Consider the following 7,077-nt stretch of genomic DNA (forward strand, 5'->3'; position numbering starts at 1 on the left):
AGCTGAGAGCATCTCTTTTTTTTCACAAGATTCATGTTGTTCACTGTGGTGAGAGCAAGAGCTTGTGACAAAACAGGAAGTGATGCTGCAAAACAACATAAACGATGGATTCTCCCTCTATTTTAAAATAAGCTAGGTTCTCTATGTAAATATACCAGATCACTATCATTGATTTGTATTTTCATCATTTCAGTCCAGTATGTTTTTTCTGTAATTTTGGCTTTCTGAAGCAAAAAAAAAAAAAGAAAAACAAACAAACAACCAAAACAGAACATGAAGATCACATATCGGCATGGAGAGTATGTTAATATATAATATTAATACTAATAATAAAATAAAATAATACTCCTGACTATTTCTTTTTCAGAAATGCTTATGCCATTGAGATAATTTAATTGAAGTCTATGGTCTGGTATGTATAGCAGGAATCAGCTAAAATGACCAAGTTTGATTCTACCCAGCAAAGCAAAGCTCTTTTAAATTTTCCTACCCTTATGGAAAACCTCATGATTAAATTCTGACTGTTTGATTCTTCTCCATCACACAGGAAGGATACCAGAAAAACCTCACATGAAATATATTACGAATAAGAACTACTTTTGGATTAACTCTCATCTTGTAGTATCACAAAAGCTATCTAACACATGAAGACACCAGAAAACACGAAATATTAGATGGCTCTTCTGTCAAAATTGGGTATCCAAAGCACACATGTATGTGCTCGTGTGCATGAGCTCACACATATAGGAAAATACAAAGTGACTGAGAGGTAGGAAGGATACTTTGGAGGATTCATATAAATGAGAAGGCAATACATCAGCTGATATCTCAGAGACCTAGTGCTCTATAACATCAAACAAAGGCTCTGGATTCATTTTTGAAAAACAGTAAAATATTTGTACAGTGAATAACATGACATTTATTTTGGAATTTAAGGTGCCCAATGTTCTGCTCTTTCAAAAGCTGTCTTTCATTTATTGTTTATTCATTTATTCCTGATGAAGGTGAAATATCAGACTGGAGTTTCCACTTTACTTTTCTGGCAAGCCATTCAAGACAAATTCTTCTAATGATACGTGAAATTATTAGGCATTATTTCTTAGTTATCCCACCATTGCCTTACACAATAAAGAGTATGAAGAAAAGCTAATGATACTGCCATTCTGCTCTGGCAAAAAGAGGCTGTTCTGTGAATTCCAGTTAGAGTCCTAGCATGGTGTCAAGTGTATAGATGATACATTTGTGAACACTCATATTAATCAGCCTAAAAGTTTACCTTTCGAACTTGGAGGTATACAGTGGGATTTTAATACTGAAGATTTACCCATTTTATAACATTTAAGATTTTAAAGGTAAAAAAAAAACAGGTAAACCGGGTAAACATATTTATTAACACTATGTCAGATTTAGAATCAGAGAGTCATAGAATGTCACGAGTAGGAAGGGACCCTCAAGAATCGTCAGCTCCAAAACAGCTCCAACTCTTGGTTCCACAAAGGACCAGGGTACAGCTGGCCATTTTGACTGCCAGGACACACTGTTGACTCATATTCAACTTCCTCTCCACCCTCCTCCATCAGAATAGCTTAAAAAATGAGGCCCCAGAAATCCCATGCTTACACATTAAATGGCCTTCTAGGCTATATTCTGCTGTGCAACCAGATATCTGCTTTCAAATATGTTTTGATTCAGAAAAACACCATGGAGCTGCGTCAGCATAGTGGAACACAGAGCAATCCACTATCCTTCCAGCATCTGTTCTGAAAATATTCTTCTGCTGGCACCTACATGTTCTCTCCAACCATCTGGATTCATTAATCTCCAGGTGACTGAGACAGAAGTCTAAGCTTCTAGCCTCCAACAAGGATTTGCATTTTCTCAATCTCTGCTGGAGAGAAACAAATATGGTTGCAGACCAGACAGCCTGCACAAGTGCCACTCAAAAATTTCTCAGATAATACCATGAAATTCCCATGTTGATAGGTAAACCTGAGCACAGTCTTTTGCATGGGGATCAGCATGGAAACATGCCTAAGTCAGATATTTTGCCCAGATGGCCCTCTCCTTTCTAGGTATGAATGCAATGTTATATAAATGTCATGAAACAAGCATCAGAGCAACACAAATATTTTTTCTACTTAGTAGCTGGAAGGAAGGTGAATTTATCAGCTTCTGCAAACAAGTAATCCTGGACAGTATGGCATGATTAAAATGATCTCAATCTTGTCTTATGCCCTGAAAGAAAAAACTTTCTGTTACAGGGCAGACATAATTCAGACTTCATGCTGTCTCACTCTTGGGACTTAGCTGAGGAGAGGCTGTAAACTGTGATTAATTATTTATTGCAGGATTGGGATTTGATGTGTGTGTGTGTGTGTGTGTGGGCAGCTCAAGTTCAATGTGGACTGACTCTGAGAAACTCGTTTTCCACCATGTGCAATTGGAGCAAAAACAAATGCTTCACTGGCTAAGTTACCAATCCCTCTTTTTCTTCTTTTTCTTCCCCTTTCACTCTTTCAGATATTGTGCATATGGTCACAATGACCCAAATACAACCACATAGTCCCTCCATCTATCTGCAAAAGTATTTGTTCCATTGCAGTGGAAAGCCACGACATTTATTACATCTGTCTAAAATGGACCTCAAAGCAAGCATTTCATCCTCTCTCATGTAATCATCATAAGGTAGAAAATGAAATTTCCAAAACCTAAAAGCATGCTGCAGGAAGCTTCAGGGTACTGCATGTCAGTTTTTACTTTGATGTATGCTATGTTTAAAATAATAAAAAAAAAAAAAAAAAAAGAACGTGGGGGGGAGGGGGCAAGATGCTCAAGAGTGTATTCCTTGAGATATCCTCTCTATTGCTTAACTCTGTAGATGATAGCAGGATTTGATAGATGGAAGAAAATAATCTTCCTTGCTTCCTGAAGTGAGAATGGAAGTATGCTGAACGCCATAAGAACTTTATTTAGTACTGAATGGTTTCATATTCCCTCTTGCATCTTAATGAAGTAAGCATCACCTGAAGGATCTCAATAAAGATGTAATGGCATCCAGAGCATTACTAGGATCAGCCATTAAGTGCCAGCTACTTTGTTTCCTGACACGATTTAGAAAAATACGAGTTTTATCTCTGACTAGCAAACTTTTTATCACCTGACCCAGAAATACAGAGGTGTCCTGGGGAGCTGGGATTTATTCTAAGTGTTTATTCAAGGGCTGAGTGTTCATTTCTGAAATGCCTATGGCTCTTTATTTCCTAGGAGAGCAGAGTGGCACTCCTAAGGGTCAAGTGGAGTTGAATGTCTTAATCTCTTTTTTTTTATTCTCTCTCTCTCTGGCTCTCTCCTGCCTATTTAGTAAGATGCTAAAGCATATGCTTCCTAGGCTCAGGAAGCTGAGCTGGATGTTTTTCTCCCAGTGGTAATTGAATCCTTCCCTACCTGCTTTCATCATTTGGCTGCATCTTCAAAATAAGAGCTCCTCTTCTTACACTGTTTTACTAAGCCAATTCTGTATCTTCCCCCTCCTCTCTGCCACCTCCTATTTGCACTTATAACTACTGTCACTGTCAGCTGTGCCTGCCATCTGCTTCCAAAATATTACAAAGCTGTAATCATAGGACATTTTGAAATATATTCATACAAATGAAAGAATTTCAGTTGCCATCAGGGGTGGGTTTAATGTTCAGGAAAGCGTAGATCTCTCAGCAGAGGTTTTCAGAACCAGCATGTGGCAGAGAGAGGTTGCAGTAGCTCTCCCTGCCCAGTTTAGCTGCCTCACCTCACTCCTGACCTGCCACCTTTCTGCATTCGCAAGGATGGCCTCGGTTGAGACAAGCTAACTAATTGTGCCAGATTATTTGTAGCTTAGTGGTTAGCTTGAATCTGGGCAAGGATGAGACTGAAGCAATTTTTCACTTGTGCACCAATTTGCGCCTAGCCTGAGGAAGTATATAACCACAGCAGTCACCTCTCTGTTGTCTTGCTCCCTTCTCAAATAGGCTGTAGCTCAGCATTTTTATTTATTTATTTTTTTTTTCCGTTCACATTGTTTGGGATAGGGATTTCTTTATTAAGTCCCAGCAGTGCCAATAATAGTGACCTGACCCTTGTAAAGAGTCTTCAGGTGCTACTGTAATACATAGTAGCAGTAATCCTGAATGTCAGTTGTGACCCAGCTGTATATTCCCACACTGATAGGAGATGCTACAGGCATCTCCTGCACTGCTCAGTTTACATTAACTTTCCAGCTTAACATAAGAGGTTGTGATCAGCTATGTTTGCATAACCAAGTAGTGTGGACCACTCTGCTGAAAGAGATGCTATAACATGCAACAGCTGGTGCCAAGGATTTACATGCATACTATGCATGTTTCAGGTGTTGACTTGTTTGCTGTCTGTTTGATTTGTTTTTATTTTACTCCCTTTACTTCCAGTCTGATCTCCAAGTCTGAATATCCATTTGGGACAGCAGTGCTCTAGGTACAGCCCTGAGATACATCTTCCAATTATCTGGTTTCATTAAAGATAAGTCTGATTTATACTCTCTGAGGCCACCCAGTTATGCAAACCAAAGTGAGGATGACTTTGTTGCAAATGCACATTTTTGATCCAAGCTAAAAGACTGATGTGGATGCAGCCTAAAAGCAGTGCAACCACAACACAGAAAGCCAGTTGTTCCTATCTTGCTCTTTCGCATTTCTCTGTTTGCAGTATATTTCACTGAGTTGGAAGCAATTAAAAATCAGTTTAAAAAATTTAACTTGCTTACAGTTTAATACATTTGATTCATTAACATGCCTTTTAAATCATCTCTGCTGGGTCTCCCATTTCCCATCTTGAAGTATTTCAACATTTTCATAAACGGCCCTACATGAAGTCAGCACTGTGTGGGAAAGGCAATCGAAACAAAAAAGAGCTGTTATGTAGTCTATAGAAACTAACTAATCCCAAAATGGATTCCCTTTTCCTCCAGGACTTTTTCAGAGCTGGAGATCAAGCCTTAAGTTAATGTGTCCTTGGCTTCAGTGAACAAAATGCATACTGTGTGTGCTGCCCATGGCAGCTACATTACCGCAGGCTCAGCTTGTAGCTGGATGCAAGCCACCTCAGGATCCTGGATGCTGCAGACACAAACTGAAGAGCTGTGGTCAAAAACTTGGCAGATATTACACAACAGAAACCAGAGGAGTGGAAAAGCTTCATTTGGCTCTATTGTTGTTCCTGAGAGGGTGTGTGGCAATAAAAAATGCAGCCTCATTTTCTGTAGTGGTGTACCGAGGCACAATGGCTTAATCCTAGAGGGTTTATATTTTTAATTTGGGTAAGACCTTCAAAACACACGAAGAAGCCAGAAGTGCACACTGTGCAAAGAGAAACAGCATTTCCAAGGGATCAAAGTTACCATGAATTGCTGCCACATAGGTGTCCACCTATCCCCCCAGCTGGTGTCACAAGACTTCCTCAAATGTGAGAAAACCAATGAAGATACACTTGAATTTAAAATCCCTGACAAGGGCAAAAAGTACCTAAGGAACAGAAACGTTAGCTGGTGCAGTTTGGGTGGGACTGTGACTAGTACCATGTCACTAAAGGCAGACAGTGACACTGATAAAAGGGCAGATGTGGACAGGACCAGGGAAGGCAGCAGTAATGAGAAAGAAACACCAGAGTCTTTGAGAGTTCACAGTAAAATGCTACTGTGGATGAAAAGACTGAACTCTGGTCCTGTGGTGACACTTTGTCATCTTTGCTGTCTGGTTGTGTGGAATAACAATGGAGACCTAGAAATGCTGGGGCAGAAGGAAAGTGCAATTGTGGACCAATCATCAGGAACTGAGTTCTTGGATCACGCTTCTGTGGGGAGGCTGTTGTGAACATGGAGTGGTGAAGAAGGCAATGGTAATGGGCAAAAATGGGCAAAACCCTGTTTCAGCATTAGGGACTGATATAACCCCAGACAAGCCCAGGTGTCTTCATAACACTAGTTCAATCACCTCACAGAAAGGCCATAACATTTGAATGGTCTGCAGATTCCGGTGTAAGCCAAAGGGGATCTGCAGCATCCAGAGAATCACGGAATGGCGAGGGTTGGAAGGGACCTCAAGGATCATGAAGATCCAATCCCCTTGTCACAGGCAGAGCCACCAACCTCCCCATTTAATACTAGACCAGGCTGCCCAGAGCCCCATCCAATCTGGCCTTGAATACCTCCAGGGATGGAGCATCCACAACCTCTCTGGGCAGCCTGTTCCAGCACCTCACCACTCTTACAGTAAAGAACTTCCCCCTGACATCCAACCTAAATCTTCCCTCCTTCAACTTAAAATCATTTGCCTTTGCCCTGCTGTTATCTACCCTTTCAAAAAGTTGGCTCCCCTTCTGTTCGTAGGCTCCCTTTAGGTACTGAAAGGCTGCAATGAGGTCACCCCACAGCCTTCTTTTCTCCAGGCTCCCTCAAGCCCAGCTCCCTCAGCCTGTCTTTGTAGAGGAGGTGCTCCAGTCCTCTGATCATCTTTGTGGCTCTCCTCTGGACCCTCTCCAACAGCTCTCTGTCTTTCTTGTACTGGGGACTCTGGACCTGGACACAGTACTGCAGATGGGGCCTCACAAGAGCAGAGTAGAGAGGGACAATCACCTCCCTCTCTGTGCTGGCAACCCCTCTTCTATGGATCCCTGGATACCATTTGCCTTCTGAGCTGAGAGAGCACACTGCTGGCTCATGTTAAGCTTTTCATCCACCAGGAAACCCAGGTCCTTCTCCACAGGGCTTCTCTCAAGGACTGCTCCTTCCAGTCTGCATCGATGCCTGGGATTCCTCCAGCCCAAGTGCAAAACCCAAAGGCACCAGTGCAAGTGCAACTCAGCAGGACATGATGGACTCTGGACATGGAGCTTGTGTTCTAGCTCCATCTCTTAGCTTCTCTGCGAACATGTTGATGTGCATGTCTTGGGGACATGCGCAAAGTCCCCTTATGCATTACGTTGCCAGAAGCAGGAAAAATCTTACTAACTCAGACAAGTAGCCTCATCATGTTAATCACAGAGCTTGCAAGTTCTTGTCTCGTTCTGGGC

Source organism: Centrocercus urophasianus, unplaced genomic scaffold, assembly GCF_019232065.1.
Source record: "Centrocercus urophasianus isolate 14NV4802_14NV808 unplaced genomic scaffold, USGS_Curo_1.0 seq_25, whole genome shotgun sequence".
NCBI lineage: Eukaryota > Metazoa > Chordata > Aves > Galliformes > Phasianidae > Centrocercus > Centrocercus urophasianus.